Source organism: Argentina anserina, chromosome 4 (genome assembly GCF_933775445.1).
Source record: "Argentina anserina chromosome 4, drPotAnse1.1, whole genome shotgun sequence".
NCBI lineage: Eukaryota > Viridiplantae > Streptophyta > Magnoliopsida > Rosales > Rosaceae > Argentina > Argentina anserina.
Window position 1 is genome coordinate 19,813,649 of NC_065875.1, and position 17,386 is coordinate 19,831,034.

Here is a 17,386-nt window from a genome sequence, read left to right on the forward strand (position 1 = left end):
TGATTCGGCATTTGAGGTTTTACGTAACGTTTCTAATCACTTCTTATCCAATCTAGGTGATCGACAAAACAAGTAAAAGATTTGCTTTCGGTATTTCGGAAGTTACGCTTAGGAAAATAAGGTGAGTAAACCTCACTATGACGAGTTACCCTTGACGGTGATTTATTATTTACGCTTTGTTTAAAAGACCGAACTATGATATGTATATGGTATAGTAGGTTGTGTATGTGTATAAATGGTAAATATGATACATATATATGGGTTGTTATACTATATACTGTCATATTCATATTTTCAAATGAGTTTATTTATAGCACCAATATTTATTTTATTTGAGCATGAATCGCTTGTCTTTTTTTGTACAATAACATGTGAGGAATTTATTGTACGTGGTTTTAACTTGAGTTATGTTAAAACGTTTTTCTGTCTTCGAACCTGTTGGCATGTCGGAACCTAGCCTTGGCCGGTCGACAATTACGATTCAGTTAGAGCTCTAGTCTGTTTGCGAGTGTACTGCATGAGGGGTAACATATGAGTTACCTGCTTATGAGTACCCATATATTTGGATATTGGGTGATATATGGGTTGTCAAATGTCTGACGGCGTACTGCATGAGGGGTAACAGATGAGTACATGGGTCTCATGAGTACCCGTATTATAAATGTAATTAGGTAAACAGATGGGTTGCCTGATTTCTCATGAGCACTTATATTTTCAGATATTATTGGACAACCAAATGGGTTGTCTTGTGACTCATGAGTACATTTATAATTGAATGTTTTCAGTAAAGTCTCTTGTATTACTATGCATGTTATATTGTTGTTTTACTCATACGAGTTGCAAAGCTTACCGGGTTTGTGTTTACAATCCTGGTGCACCTATCGATGGTGTAAGGGATAGTTCTGCAGGTGTGGATTAGCATAATTGACGGACTACTCTGAAGATTTCGAAGTTTCTTTATTTTATTTTGTGGTGAGTATTGAAAGGATTTTACATTTCCATTTGATATAATGCTTGAATTATAAATTGGTTTTGTAATAATCAATTCAACTGAGATGTACTATGAACTCAGTAACGATACGCTGTGACGATAAGATGATTTCGATTTATTGAGATTGTTTTAGTGTTTTTCATGGCTTCGATTTCGAGTTTCATACTTGAAATTTTGGGGCCGTGACAAATTGACTGCCTTAACTAATTCGCGTTAATCTACTGAGCGAATCAATGTTCATATACGTGTATGGCGGTTGGTTTAGGGTTATATACATACGTTTATCCAAATAGGAGTTCCTCTGAACCAATAGGGATGGTACTTGTAATCCCTCACCAAAAGATTTTTCTGTGATAGAAGTCCTCTTGAGAACCTTTGATTGCAGGAGTGACCATGCGTCCATGCTTCACGATTGGACCTCATTCCACGTACATTTGTTTCTTTCAGATCGATCAACAAGTTTTCTTCCACCAATTGAGAAAATGCATAAAGCAATCTTGATCAATTCTGGAAGTTCCATCCGGAAAAGTACAGTGTACGAGACGAAATCTTGTATAATATTGTATTTTCTTAGTGACCTAATAAGCCATTAGCTTTATTCCACACGTCAAATTATCCGAAAATGGAACCATCTTTCTGTGTATTCCATTTTCTCCAGTGGCGGATCCAGAATTGGATCATTGGGGATGCTTGAACTTAACTATAAAAATATAGTGGAGATTTTCAACGGAACAATAGAATTTTACTAATTGAAAATCAAAATAGACGGGATATTTCATTGAAACCTTGAAGCAATTTTTTTTTCGAACACTAGTTTGGACTTAAATTTCTTATTTTAGTCTAATATACACCTATAACCATTGAAAAAGAATACTCAGATATATCAGATAAAACGGCGTACATAGTCAAAATCTAACACAAATACATATTTGAATAAATAAGTAACGTACTAGCGAGTAATTATCTAACTAGCATTCTAGAAGAAGAGATACTTGACTGAGGACACGCTATTGAGGAAGAACATTAAAGTTTAAAAGAAAAACAAATGAGTAGCGTTAGTTAGTTGAAGATGTTTGGCTTAGGAGAATCTCAAAATCAAAAGATTTAAAACATAGTTTTTGTTTCCTTGTCTTGAGCTTGGGGATGCTTGAGTCACCCCAAAAATAGGCTAGATCCGCCCCTGATTTTCTCAGTGACCTAATACGTACTTAGTGACCTAATAGGCCATTAGCTTTATTCCACACGTCAAATTATCCGAAAATAGAACCATTTTTCTGTGTATTCCATTTTCTCAGTGACCTAATACGTACTTTGGCAATGGAATACACAAGGATCCCAAAAATGCATTAAGAAATTGAATAAAGAAATCTGGATGAATTCTTGTACTGTAATTCCATTCGAATAACGGAAGAAATAGAGTTTAGGAGACGAAAGTTCGATACTAGTAAGAAAGTCTCCACTGCGAGCAAACATATCGGACCTTATATTCAGATTATTTAAGAACAGTACAATCCATATGCAGTTGAGTCTTCATACACAAATAACAAACCAACGAACCTTATGCATGCATGGGTGAACACTTAAGGTCATTACTCACATATTTGTCCCAAGAGGTCTCTATAATGTCCAATATTTTGCCCTAAATTTATATCCATGCAGCTCATATAATTACTTAATGGCGTGGGTTGCTCTATGCTTTCGTCAACTTTTGGCTCTGTATTCATAAGAACCTGAATGATAGAGAATGATTTCAAACGGTTAACCAAATCTTTTACAAAGAGCTACGTAGTAATGATGATTTGAAGTTCTTTCGCAGCATGCATATATTATGATGCATGGTGTTTTCGTTGACGACTCGTTGGAGATGACGAGGGTCGAGATCTATTCTTCCAACTTCCAAGTTAGAATTGGCATGATGGCATCCTCCAACTCCTTGGCTCTTGATTCCAGATCATTGACATAGACCTTTTTCGCCGTAAAAGTAGGCTTCAGGTATGCCGACGATCAACAGAGAATATATCACAATTACTACTATAATGGAAAAGGAGAATTTTCCTCGTTTCTTCTTCTTCAAGCTTTCACTATCTATAGTAATGATATATATTATGTTTCAAAGACACATATCAACCGGGTCACACTATCATTTCAGATTCTTAAAAGCGTTGGATCCCTTCCCCATGTTAGGAACTGAGCAATACAAAGCACTAGAACACCAACAATATGAATGAATGACTTACTTATTCAATGAACCATTGGCTAATATATAGTCATACAGAACTAACTGAAAAACATAAAAGCAGCTCATGATAGCTTTATCTTAGCTAACATAATAAGGAAACAAGAAAGATTCAAACACAAACCGATACCCCAAACAAAATGGATTATTCAAAATAAAAATAGAACAAGTAAAACTTTAACCGAAGATTGACTTCTTGCAATAATCCATCAATCCCTCCCTTAAACTAATTGCTAACAGCAACTAGTTTACTTCTCTAAGTTGACAGACTCCGAGCATCCTCTGAGTTTCTGAAATGTATCCAACTTTAAAGGCTTGGTCATCAAATCAGCAACTTGTTCTTGTGTAACACAGTGCACCAGTTCAACTTCATCATCATTCACAAGGTCTCTCACGAAATGGAAACGCACCGCACCCTAATGTGATTGCTTCTTCCATGCATGACTGCATTCTTTGAAAGCTTTATTGTTGAGCTATTGTCACACATGATGGTAGTGCAACCTTCCTGCTTATAACTCAACTCCTTCAGAACCATTCTCATCCAAATTGATTGACACGCACATGCAACAACAGCTACAAACTCAGCTTTAGTTGTTGAGAGAGTCACAATAGGCTGTTTTTTAGACATCCATGACACTGCACCCGAGCTTAGCAAAAACACATAACCAGATGTGCTTTTGGAGTCTTCAACATCGCATGCATAGTCACTATCAGTGAAAGCCACCATTTCCTCCTTTTATCCCTTCTTATACATGATTCCATAGTCAGTGGTGCCTTTTAAGTACCGCATAACCCTCTTAGCAGCCTGTATATGTAGTTCAGTAGGCTTAGACATGTATTTGCTAATCAGACTAACACTAAACATAATGTCAGGGCGTATTGTCGTAAGGTACATCAAACTTCCCACAATCTCTCATCCACATCAACACCAAGATCATCTTTATCCAACTTGAAACCTGGCACAATGGGACTGCCTATTGGATTACTTTCGAACATTCTGAACCGCTTTAATACTTCTATTGCATATCTCTTTTGACAAATAAATATGCCATCTGACTTTTGTAAGACCTCAATACCTAGAAAGAACCTTATTCGACCCAAGTCAATCATGTCAAAAACTCTCATCATATAATTCTTAAAATCAATCATCATACTTTCATCATCACCAGTGTAAATAAGATCATCTACGTAAATGCTCATAATTAGAACCTTACCTTCACTGCTCCTTTTTGTAAATAAAGTCTGCTCACTTAGACATTTCTAGAAACCTTCCTTACGAAAATGATCTTCAATTCAGCTAAACCAGGCTTGTGGAGCTTGTTTTAGCCCGTATAAGGCTTTATGAAGCTTGTACACCTTGTGTTCACTTCCTTTCTTCACATACCCCATCGGCTGATCCACATAAACATTTTCACTAAGCTCCCCATGAAATAATGCTGATTTCACATCCAATTGATCTATCATCCAACTTCTTTGTGCAGCAAGTGCCACTATCATTCTCACAGTATTCATTCGAGCCACCGGGGCAAAAACTTCAGTGAAATCTACTCCTTGTTGTTAAGAGTACCCCTTGGCCACAAGCCGAGCTTTATACTTGTCAACTTCTCCAAGCTCATTTAACTTTGTTTTATAAATCCATTTAACTCCAATGGTTTTAGCTCCAGTTGGTAAATCAGTGAGCTTCTAAGTATGATTCTTCTCAATGGAGTTAATCTCTGAGTCCATTGTCAATCTCCAATTTGAACTATGCACAGCGTCCTCATAACGAATATGATATTGCGGGGAAATTAAGGTCATGTTGAGCTCTTCTTCTTCTTCAGACAGACCCAAACCCTCACCACTAACATAGTCCTTCGTCCACTCATGTAATCTTCTGACCCTTTTTGCTCCTGCATTAAGCTCTACTTCATCCACTGAATCAGATGCACTATTCTCTGTAACTTGATCTTCTTCATTGACTTCAGTTTCTTCACTGTCTTCATTCACAGTTTCACCATCATCTTCCTCTTATGCTCCATATTCTTATTTTTCATCAGTGTTGGTCACTTCATCACCCCATTCAAGATCTACAAGCACCTGCTGTTTATAGCTTGTATCCCATTGCCATTCCTTGTCTTCCTAAAAAACTACGTCTCTGCTTGTCACCACCCTTTTTTGAAACTAGATCATACAACATGTAGCCCTTTGATTCTAACTAACTCCAAGAAGTACAAATTCATAGCTCTTGTCTTCAAGCTTCGTCCTTCTAGTACTTGGCACGTGAACATGTGCCACACACGCGAAGACTCGAAAATGTTCCACTGAGGGCTTTACACCAGACCATGCTTCTTCAGGAGTGACATTCTTAACAGCTACTGTAGGGCTTCTATTTAAAACATATATCGTCCAATTCACTGCCTCAGGCCAAAAAGTTTTAGGAATCTTCTTGTCTGACGATGCTTTACACCAGACCATGCTTTACACCTCTGCATGTTACATTCATCCTGCTATTGTTTCCCAATTTCACCATATGATGAAACTTCTCATCGAGCTCATTGAATATGGTTTGATCTCCACACATATGGTTTGAACACCCTGAATCAAGAAACCAAGCATCTTCTCGTTTAACCTTATATAGCTCAACATAGGACATAAGAAGCATCTCCTCTAACTCATCTAGCTCCAGATAATTTGCATTGTTTCCCCAAGTTGGACACTCATATTGATAGTGTCCAAGCTGATGACATTAGTAACATTCAATGATCGTCTTGTTGTAGGATTGACGACCCATGTCTCTGCCTCTTCCTCCTCTGAAAACACCTCTCACACGTCCTCTTCCCCCATAACCATCATTATGTGTTATCTTGATCAGTGCTTGTTCATCACCAGAACCGAAAGTGGCACTTCGATTGAACTTTTGTTCATGAACAATCAAGGTGCTCTGCAATTTATCAACTGAGAGTTTATCTATATCTTTCGATTCCTCAATTGAACAAACTATATAGTTGAATTTTTCAGTTAAGGAACGAAGAATTTTCTCCACAATAGTCACATCTGTCATTTGTTGATCTCCATACACCCTCATTTAATTTGCAACAACCATAACACGAGAAAAATAACCAGTAATACTTTCACCTTATTTCATCTCAAGAATCTCAAACCCTTCATAATGCTTGACAAGTTGAGCGCTTCACCTGCTCGTTGCCTTCATATTTGTCACATCCCGGAATGGAAAATGACCGTATTAAAATGGTAAAATAGAAGTTAACAAGCGAACAAACAAACGTAGTTCAACTTGAACACTCGATAACTGAAAAACTGCTTAAGTTTTTTTCGCGAAAGGAAACAAGCTGACTTACATTTCCAACCCAAAAGAATATTTACTAAAATATACGTGAGCTATACAACAAGGTTTCAAACAACGGAAGTAGAAGTGAGTGTCACCAGCCCATAACTAAAAACAATACAAGCAACCCAAGATCAACAAGAATGGTAACAGAAATGAAATCACAACCTAGGAATAAGAGCTTCAATGTATAAACATCGTTAAGGAATAATATACAAAGGACTAGTTTTAACATAACAGATTCAAATGAAATGTACTCCTAACTTCTCGTATCCTAAGCCCCGAAATAAGTCTAGAAACCTGCAAGGAATCTAAAGTATGGGTGAGCTTCGTCCTCGCTCACCCAGTAGGGGTCAGCCCACCAATGTGGTTTAAAAGTAAGGTTGGCTAAGTTTTATGAAAACTTAAAATATATAGATATGAACATGCTCTTTAAATCATTTAATATGAAACATGTTAAGTTTGATAATTACGGGAAAACAATGTAAAAAATGCATGATGACCATCAATAATATCAAGTCAGTGGTGACCGAGCCTAATGACTAGGAGGCGAAAGAGTCACATCTTAAGTCAAGGCCGACTGTCTTTGTTGAAATAACAAATGAGTGAGAGTGTCCATTTTAATGGAATGCCCTAAATAATACTGTAAGGTATGAATCCAATAATAAACAGGGTATTGCCCCTCCGGAGGTTACGCTTTTCGACACCAAGGGGTTACCGGATTACCGGGCCCCATACACTCTCAGGTCTACTCACTCACAATCTATTCGCCTATCCTCGGGTTTTAGTATTTCTAAAATCATATATGCATTTCCAACAATAAACATCACTGAAGCATAGACAATTAATTTTAACGGGCACGAAATACACAAAGGGGTTACCTCACCCTACCTGGAATATGCGAAGCCAATGCTCAAGCATCCAAGTCTCGGAATAATTGATCAATGAGCGACTGTAAATATAAAAATAATTTAAATATCGCTACACGAACGAAATATGATGTTTGACTCCTTATTCCCGATTTGACCAAAGTGATGGTCAAATATCGATTATAGCTAACTATGGTACCCATTTATCAACATATTTCTTTGAGTACTATCGAGTACTTGTATCTATTACCTTGGTCACACTCATACAAATACTTAACAAAATTAATATGTTGACAATATAAGTTAGTGTAACTTACGACTTAGGTTTTTAAGTCATATTAGTTATAAACCGATATCTCTAAAATTACTAAGGACACCCAAATAGATCTCTAAAATTAAAACTTGACAAATACGTAATTGGAGAACGACAGATATCTACCTCAAAGAGCCTTAGCCAAAAAGTTGTATTCTTGTCGGAAAAATTGAACGATGTCGCCGGAATTCTCCTTCTCTTCCTCTGCTCAAATTCAAGGCTGCATGAAAATTCATGCATTACATTCTAGCTACAAAATTGGATATTCATTCCAATTTTCATGTTTCTAAACATGAAATCAAGGGAGGTAAAGACCCAGAGAACATGGGAATTACCTTTAGAATTTCCAGAAAATTGAAGTTGACGTTGGAAGCTTCCAATCTCCTTTGTTCTTCAATCTCATTGTCTAAGGTACCCTGCTGCCTTCCTTGGCTCCTTGGATTGAAATGAGAACACACAATTTTAGCCTTGTACTCCAAAGATCGAAATGAGGAGATTAATGTCATGGAACCAAGCGAATTACCTTCTACAAGTGGTAAGATACCGATTGTTTCTCTTGAATTGATGAATTGCATATACAGATTACAATGATATATATAGACTAATTTACACTATATACTAATCTCTCCACTAATCACTCCACTACCCATGATTTCCTCCACTATCTCTTCATTCACCTACTACCATCCACTCACACTCCCCCTCAAGTTGGCGCATACATATCAACTATGCCCAACTTGCCAAGTGAGTCATAAAAAGCTTTCTTAGATACTCCTTTTGTGAGCATATCGGCAAGTTTCTCTTCTGTAGGAACAAAAGGAAAACTGATGATCTTCGCGTCTAGCTTCTCCTTTATAAAGTGACGATCAACCTCCACATGTTTTGTACGATCATGTTGTACAGGATTCTGTGAAATATCAATAGATGCCTTGTTGTCACAGTACAGATGCATAGCACATTTAGGTTTAATATCCAAATCTTGTAGCAAGTTTCTAAGCCATAACAATTCGCATACTCCTTGAGTCATACCTCTGTACTCTGCTTCAGCACTAGATCGAGCTACCACCTTTTGTTTCTTACTTTTCCATGTAACAAGATTACCCCCAACAAAAGTAAAGTACCCTGATGTGGATCTCTGATCTGTAATATTTCCAGCCCAGTCTGCATCTGTGAAGCCACAAATTTCAAGGATTTTATTGTGATTAGAGAACATTACTCCTCTCCCCGGAGCTGACTTTAAGTACCTCAAGATCCTTACAACAGCATCCATGTGGTCCTCGCTGGGATTATGCATGAACTGACTTACTACACTTACTGCATACGCAACATCTGGTCTGATATGTGATAGATAAATCAGACGGCCAACTAGCCTCTGATAACGAGGTTTGTCAGTATGGACTTGATCTAGATACTCTGCTAACCGATGGTTCTACTCGATAGGAGTATCAATGGGAATGCAGTCCAACATACCTGTCTCTGTTAGTAGATCAAGGATGTACTTTCTCTGACACAGATAGATACCATCACTACCCCGGGCTACTTCAATGCCTAAGAAGTACTTGAGTGTACCTAGGTCCTTCATCTCAAACTCTGTGGCAAGCTGTTTCTGTAATCTATCCACCTCAACAGTATCATTCCCAGTAACTACCATATCATCAACATATATAATTAGGGCTGTTACCTTCCCTTGTTGATGTTTGAGAAATAACGTGTGGTCTGCATTACTCTGTTTGTAGCCAATCTTCCTCATGAATTGTGAGAATCTTCCAAACCAAGCACGAGGTGACTGTTTAAAACCATACAAAGACTTTCTCAATCTGCATACGGAGTTACTTGGAGAAGCGGCCACATATCCAGGCGGAAGATCCATGTATACTTCCTCCGTTAGTTCTCCATGAATGAATGCATTCTTAATATCAAACTGCCTAAGTGGCCAGTTCAAGTTAGCAGCGACAGAAAGCAATACCCGAATAGTGTTTATCTTTGCAACATGTGCAAATGTCTCATCATAGTCTATGCCATATGTCTGGGTGAACCCCTTCGCTACTAAGCGTGCTTTATACCGGCTTACTGACCCATCTGGATTATGCTTCACTGTAAATACCCAACAACATTCTACAGTCTTCTTGCCATATGGTGGAGGTACAAGCTCCCAAGTATTGTTCTTTTGTAATGGTTACATCTCTTCCTCCATTGCTTTCCTCCATTTTGGATCTCCCAATGCATCCTGCACTTTGTTAGGTACTGATACAGTAGATATTTGATTCACAAATGACTCATATGACTTAGATAATCTTTTGGTAGATATAAAATTCGCTACCGGATACTTGGCTTTAATCTGAGGGGTAGGTTCATATCTTTTTGTTGGTTGACCCCGAGTAGACCTATTTGGCAAAACATATTGTCTACTATTAGCTCTAATAGAATGACTAACCTCAGGTGAGTGATCTTCTATACCAGGAGAGCATTGGTCAGGGTATAAATAGTTGTACGGGAGTCATGAGGAGCAGTTGTGTTGTCAGCTTCTGGTGCCTGAATCTCTTGAGTGACGACCTCAGGTGGTGCCTGTGTGGCTTTGGTAATCTCAACGGAACCTATTACCATATCAACTGACTCACTTGTCTCCCCCTCTCCATGATACAACTCTTCAAAAAAATGAATTCTCCCCTTGAAGAGCAGTATCAGAAGAGGGAAAATAACTCATGTCCTCAAAAAAGGTAACATCCATAGTGACATAGTACTTCCGAGTAGGGGGATGATAGCACCGATACCCTTTTTGATGTCCTCTGTACCCAACAAACACACATTTAACCGCCCGGGCATCCAACTTAGAACGCTGATGTGGTGGAAGATGAACAAAAGCAACACAACCGAAAACACGAGCAGGAAGATTATGAAAAGAGAGTAATGAGACATGAGATGCAAGCACCTCATAGGGAACTTTCCCTTGAAGGACACGAGAGGGAAGACGATTAATAAGGTGGGCGAAAGTAATGACAGCATCACCCCAAAGGTATTTAGGCATGTGGGCACTAAAAACAATACACCGAGCCATGTCAAGTAAATGACGATTTTTTCTTTCAGAAACCTCATTTTGCTCAGGTGTGTAAGGACACGTTTTTTGATGAATAATCCCGTGTGTGTTAAAAAACTCCTGAAAGTTATGATTCAATATTCCCCCCCCCCATTATCAGAACGAAGAACTCGAATGGTGGCATTATATTGTGTTTGGACAGAGGTATGAAAGGCACGAAAAGCTGGAAAAACCTCATCTTTATTTTTAAGAAGAACAATCCATGAGAGACGTGTGCAATCATCAATAAATGACACAAAATATCGCATGCCTGACACAGTAGACTCTTTAGAGGGTCCCCAAACATCAGAATGAATTAGTTCAAAAGGAAGAAAACTTTAGTTGAAGTACTAGGGGAATAAGTAGATCGATGACTCTTGCCCAAAACATAGGTCTCACAACGTAAAAGTGACTCATCCACACTAATGAACAAAGTAGGCATAGATTTTTTCATAACACTAAAAGATGGATGCCCTAAGTGACGATGCCATAACCAAACTTCACATAGCTTGTCAGAAGTGGAGAGTAAAGCGGTCTGAGACTGTCCCCCTGGTTTTCCCCCTGCGTATGTCAGATCCAGATGAAACAACCGGCCCCTCAGATACCCCCGACCAATTACCCGTCTGGTGAGAAGATCCTGAAAGATCACATACATAGGAAAAAATGTTACAGAGCACTGAGCGTCAGCGTTCAATTGGGGAACAGATATCAAATGATGAGATAAAGCAGGTACGTAGAGTACGTTGTGAAGCTCTATGGTGGGAGTAATACGAACGGATCCGGACCCTAACACGGAAAATGCCTCACCATTAGCATTAGTAACAGATGGTACGGGTGGAGGGGACAATATGGTAAAGTAAGATTTATCATAAGTCATATGATCAGATGCACCAGAATCAATAATCCAAGTATCAAAACTAACAGAGTGAGAAATATTGAAGGCCATACCAATTTGACTACGGCCAACGATGGAAGCTGTAGGTGCTCCGCCAACAGTATGATGATCATTCCCAACCACACCATAGATATCGGGTTCCGGAACTAAGTGAAGAGCTGCTCTTGCCTGGGGACGATGATTAGTCCTCTTGGGCCTAAGATGCGGATATAATTTCCAACAGGTCGCACAAGCATGGTTAGTATCATGGCAATAAGAGCAAGGAGGGCGAGGTTGATTCCCAAAACCTGGTGGTGGTCCTTGTCGATGAAGGGGAGCGGAAGTTGCTTGCAAAAGGGGTGGTGCCGGAGAGCGAGCATGAATAGTAAGGCTAGAAATGACAGCCGGTGCCGGAAGAATACTCTCCTGCTGAGACTCATCCTTTCGGATATAGGTGAAAGCGGCGAGTAGGCTAGGTGGTTCGGTCATTCTGAGCAATTCGCCTTTCGCACTGGTATGCTTGGCGTCAAGTCCTTTCAAGAAATGGTGAACTTGTTCAAGCTCCTTATCCTTGTGGTACCAAACAATATCCTCTTGATTTTTTATCATGCAAGGACGTTTCACATCAATATCAGCCCAAATATTTTTTAGCTTGGTGAAATAATGCGCCACCGGTTGCCCATCCTGGTGTATGGCCAAAGATGTGCACATTAACTCGTGAACCTGTATGAAATCAGAGTCATTAGTATATAAGCCAGTCAGTGTCTCCCATATTGCCTGCGCAGTAGCACATGCCTCCACGAGATCAACTATCTCATCATTCATAGCTTTCCACAAGATGAACATGACAAAACAATCGTCGTCGTCCCATTTGTTGTAGGCAACAATATCCTCAGGACTAGGAGCCTTAGTGACGCTGGTGACATGTCTCATCTTGTGCATGCCTCGAAGATGAGCAGCTATGAGTCGTTTCCATTTATGAAAATTGGTTCCGTTGAGTTTGGTGCCTCCAAATGAACCACTGTCAGAATTTTTGACAGATACTTCGAAAGTCGGAACTTCAGGGAGCTGAGAACCCTCAGTTTCATGTCCAGAACCCATCGAAAAAGAAACAATGTAGTTAGACAGCAAAAAAAAACACAAAAAATGATAACAATCTGTCACTGGTGCACGTGCACTGACGGTGAATATGCACCGACAAAATCTGGTCGAACCGGGCCGGGTTGGGTGGACCGGGTCGGGTCGGGTCGGATCGGGCCGGATCGGGTCGAGTCGAGAGCGGGCCGGGTCGGTCGGATTGAGAGTAGATAAATGTAAGGGTTTCGCCGAAAGTTTCGTGAAAGAGAGGAGAGAGAGGGACAGCGGCGGAAATTGATCTCGTCGATAGAGCGAGAGAGAGAGAGCCGAGGAGAGGCAGATCCGGGAAGAGAGGGACTGCCGGAGGAGCAGCGGCGGAGCCGGAAGAACGGAGGGACAGTGGGCGATTAGCTCCGGGGAAGATCGACGGCGACGTCAAGCGGCGAGTCCGAGTGCGGAGCGACCAAGCAGAAGCAGCGGAGAGGCGCCGGAGGTCGACCTGCCGGAAAAAAAAAAGAGAAAAAAGGAAAGAACAGAGCAGGAGGCTCTGATACCAAGTGGTAAGATACCGATTGTTTCTCTTGAATTATGAATTGCATATACAGATTACAATGGTATATATAGACTAATTTACACTATATACTAATCTCTCCACTAATCACTCCACTACCCGTGATTTCCTCCACTATCTCTTCATTCACCTACTACCATCCATTCACACTACACGTTTGTGAAGGTAAATATGGATGATGGCACTGCTGTGTTCTTCTCAGTAAATGATGATCAACCCTTCTAATCCTTCTCCAGTCCTCTCCTAATTCGATACCAGGGCAAGCAAGTTAGGACTTGAGTTCAACTCCATGAAACAGTGATAAAAATCTTAGAAGCTTACTGATTTAAGCTTCCATAAAAACTTAGAAATTGATCAGGACACCCACATGGATTATAGTTGAATTCATGGGACCTTTTGCTTCCAAATACGAAATCAGTGACCAACTGCATCTTCTATATCTCCTCAATCAAAACATTGTTAATTAGAACAAGGTTCTAAACCCAGAAATAATGAATTTCCAAAACAGTGGCAGTGAAGCTCACCTTTCGAATTCATGATTCATGAAATCCAAATGGCTTCATGGTTTCAGTCTGTCAATCGATTCCTCTTCAATCTCCCTTCTTCAAAGCTAATCTTCCAACTTAATTCAGTGGCTAAACAGGGGAATTTTGATGATGATAACGTCGATGAACACATGCAGAAGATAACAAGTCTGGCTTGAGTTCAAATCGATCAAATCGAATGCTGGAGAATCAGAATGAGTCAAAACTAAAAGGAACTAAAGATTTCGTAGAAATAAGAGTGATTTCTCACCAGAAAACTATGGAGAATCACAACTCCACCAAATTGGGAGATGATGAACTCGAATTTCCAATCCCTTAATCTCTGCTCCAATCATGCATGTCGGCATAGGGAGGATGACGCCACCGAGATTGGCCGATTTGGAGATGCTGGGGCCGTACGGTGGTCGGAGTTGGCTGGAAAAGCCGGGTCAACTCGTCTGCTCCTTGGCGGGTTGTCGGGTCTGAAAGGGAAAGACACAAAATGAAGAAAAAGCTTCAGTGTGTGGGTTTTGGTCTTTTGACCAAAGTTGGACTTTCTCTCTTTTACATAAAAAGATGGACTTGATCAAGAGGTGAAGATTGATCCAAAGGCTAGATTTAAAAGCCTTGGTCAGAATTTTTAAATGAAGGAGAAGTAATTAAAATGGAGGGCTGAGATTAAATTTGGGAAGAGGTGGAAGAGGCAAATGGCCAAGATCATCCCACCTATTTTTCTGAAAAATAGGAATGATTTTCCAATATTACCAAACTTTGAAAAATCATAATAAATAGCTCGAAGCTCAGAAAAATAATCTGGAAATACCGGTGAACTCGTAACGATATGAACTTAATTTTCGTAGCTAGAAATTGGAGAGTTAACGAAGTTAAGAAATGGTCGTAACCTCCAAAGTTAGTATAGTAAAATTCTCGGGACTCACAATATTTCTTCTTCATTGAGTCCCAGATCTGCTTTGAAGTATCTTTTTGCAAGATTGTATGCAAAATCACCCGATCTATTGCTTGAAATAGATAATACTTCACCTCTTGATCTTTCAGCTCTAGGGCCTCCAACTGTAGCTTGCGTTCCTCAGCTTGCTTACATTGCTCTTCTGTAAGCTGTTGCTCAAGCTGTTGCGCTCTCTCCGCCACTATTGATGAATAGGATCTTATAGCACTTGGTTCAACTGCTGGTGTCACCAAAATCACAATCTCCACTAGACGCCACAATTTCTTGGATCGAAGGAAGTTCTCCATCAACAACAACCAATGGTCGTAATGTCCACCGAATCTCATAATTGACACGGGTACATGATCCTTCTCACTTATCATCTCTCTCTCTCTCTCTCTCTCTCTCTCTCTCATAGCTTTATCTTAGCTAACATGATAAGAAAACAAGAAAGACAAACTGATACCCTAAACAAAAGGGATTATTCAAAACAGAAATAGACCAAGTAAAACTCTAACTGAAAATTGACTTCTTGTAATAATCCATCACCTCGTCCCTCTTTGTACGTTTCACCTCCAGTTGGTTATTGTCATTTTCGGTGTTCTTGCGGGTTTGACATAGAGATCTTGTGCAGTTGTGCTCAACTCTCAAAGAATTTCTACTCATCAGGAAGCTGCATGTCCTGAGGTTTTGCAACACCGTCAAGTCTGTTGTTCAGTCCGAGATCTCAAAAGAAATCGCACGGGGGCTTCTCTCTTTCACCTTCACTTCCATGCATGACTGTTGTCTTGCTTCATATCAGCATCTCCAACTCTCAACCAAAAGGACATCGATCGTCTTCTTCGCCTCAGAGCCCTTAGACGAAACCCTAGGCCATTCTTTTCGAGAAGCAGCGGCCGTGGGTGGTGCCGGTGCTGAGTAACTTCGCTAGAAGTAAGGAGGGGCCGGCGGCGAACGGGGAGGAGCAATGAGGCCAATGTGCGGTGGGCGCTCAGCAAAGCGTGCGAGGATCGTGTACATGTGGTGGTTTCAGAGGAGCAAGTGTGGCTGTTTGTTGGGATTTACAATGGGTACGGCCAAGATGCACAGGAGTTCTTGATGGGGAATATTTACCGTGCTTTCTACAATGAGCTGCAGGGCTTGTTTCGGGAGGTTGATGATAAGCAACCAAGCAGCATACATGGAAGTCAATCATGACTGTAGAGTAGCCTATAGAGTAGAGTAGCATGTAGTATAGTAACCTATAACTATTAGCTAGTAGAGAGTAGCCAATCTGAAGACCTTCTGTTCAAGACAACAGAGGCTTCGATTCTTCATCTTCCTTCTTCATAATCCACAACAGCATCATGAAAAGAACACCAGCCTCACCCAATAACAGATTAATTTGGCACATGCAAAGGCAAACATTTTAACATGAGACAGGGCAAGATTGCATTTTAACATGAGACAAAGCAACATTTTAATCTAAAATTACCATGAGCATTGCATCATGCTTCTGATAGCCATACAAACTCCATGTGAATGCATTTAAAGTATAAAAAAAGGCATGCATCAGTGAGTGATGGACACTAGCCTTCTTCTCCCGTACCTCTTTCTACAAGACCAAAAAAAGGTAAGTATCAACTAGACATGGCTCCAAACCCTTCATAGAAGTAAAATAAATATACTTGTCGCTCCTTATAATTTAAGGACCCGATAGTTTAGGGCAACGTCTGTTAAGAGCCTACTCTCCGAACGCCTCACCGTTACTTCGCAGACCAACGTCACCGTGACCCGAAATCATGCAGATCTTCTTTTAGTATTCGAATTCCTAAGCCTTTTCAGTGGGCTCCTCCGAATGAAAAACCAATTCCTAAGTACTCGTCGTCTTCTTCTTCCTTTGGAGACCAATTCCCAGAACCCATTTTATATATCATCATCCCATGAATCCATAATCCCATACCATAGGCCCGATTACCGGTGTTCTGAAAGTTGGCCTAGGTGCCGTTCCCGGACTGAAGAAGGAAGAAGTGAAGGTCGAGCTGGAGGAAGGGAACGTCCTTCTGATCAGCGGAGAGAGGAGCAGGGAGCAGGAGGAGAAGAACGACAAGTGGCACAAGGTGGAGAGGAGCAGCGGCAAGTTCCTGAGGAGGTTCATGCTGCCGGATAATGCAAAGGTGGATTAGGTCAGGGCTGCTATGGAGAATGGGGTGTTTACTGTGACTGTGCCCAAAGCAGAGGAGCAGAAGTCCCAGGTCAAGAGCATCGACATTTGTGGAGCTTAGATATAAAAGATCTTCGGGCCATCGATCAAGTTTTTCAGTTTTGTTCCAAGTTTTGTCAAATAAGCTTGTGTGGTGTGTTTTGTATGTTGTAGTTTTGTTCAGCCTTTGAGAAAAGACAAAGTGAAAAGCTGCTCTTTCTCACGTGTTGGCCTTGCCAGTTATTTTTTTTCTCCTAACGTTGCAGAGATAACCGTCGTCTCGTCCTTTTTTTAAACAGCCATATCATTGATCGACACGTCAAAATTTTGAATTTGGGCTCTCGGAGAGTGGGCTCATACCAGAACTTGCCATAGTTTAGTCTCTTATCTTTTAATTCAAACCCA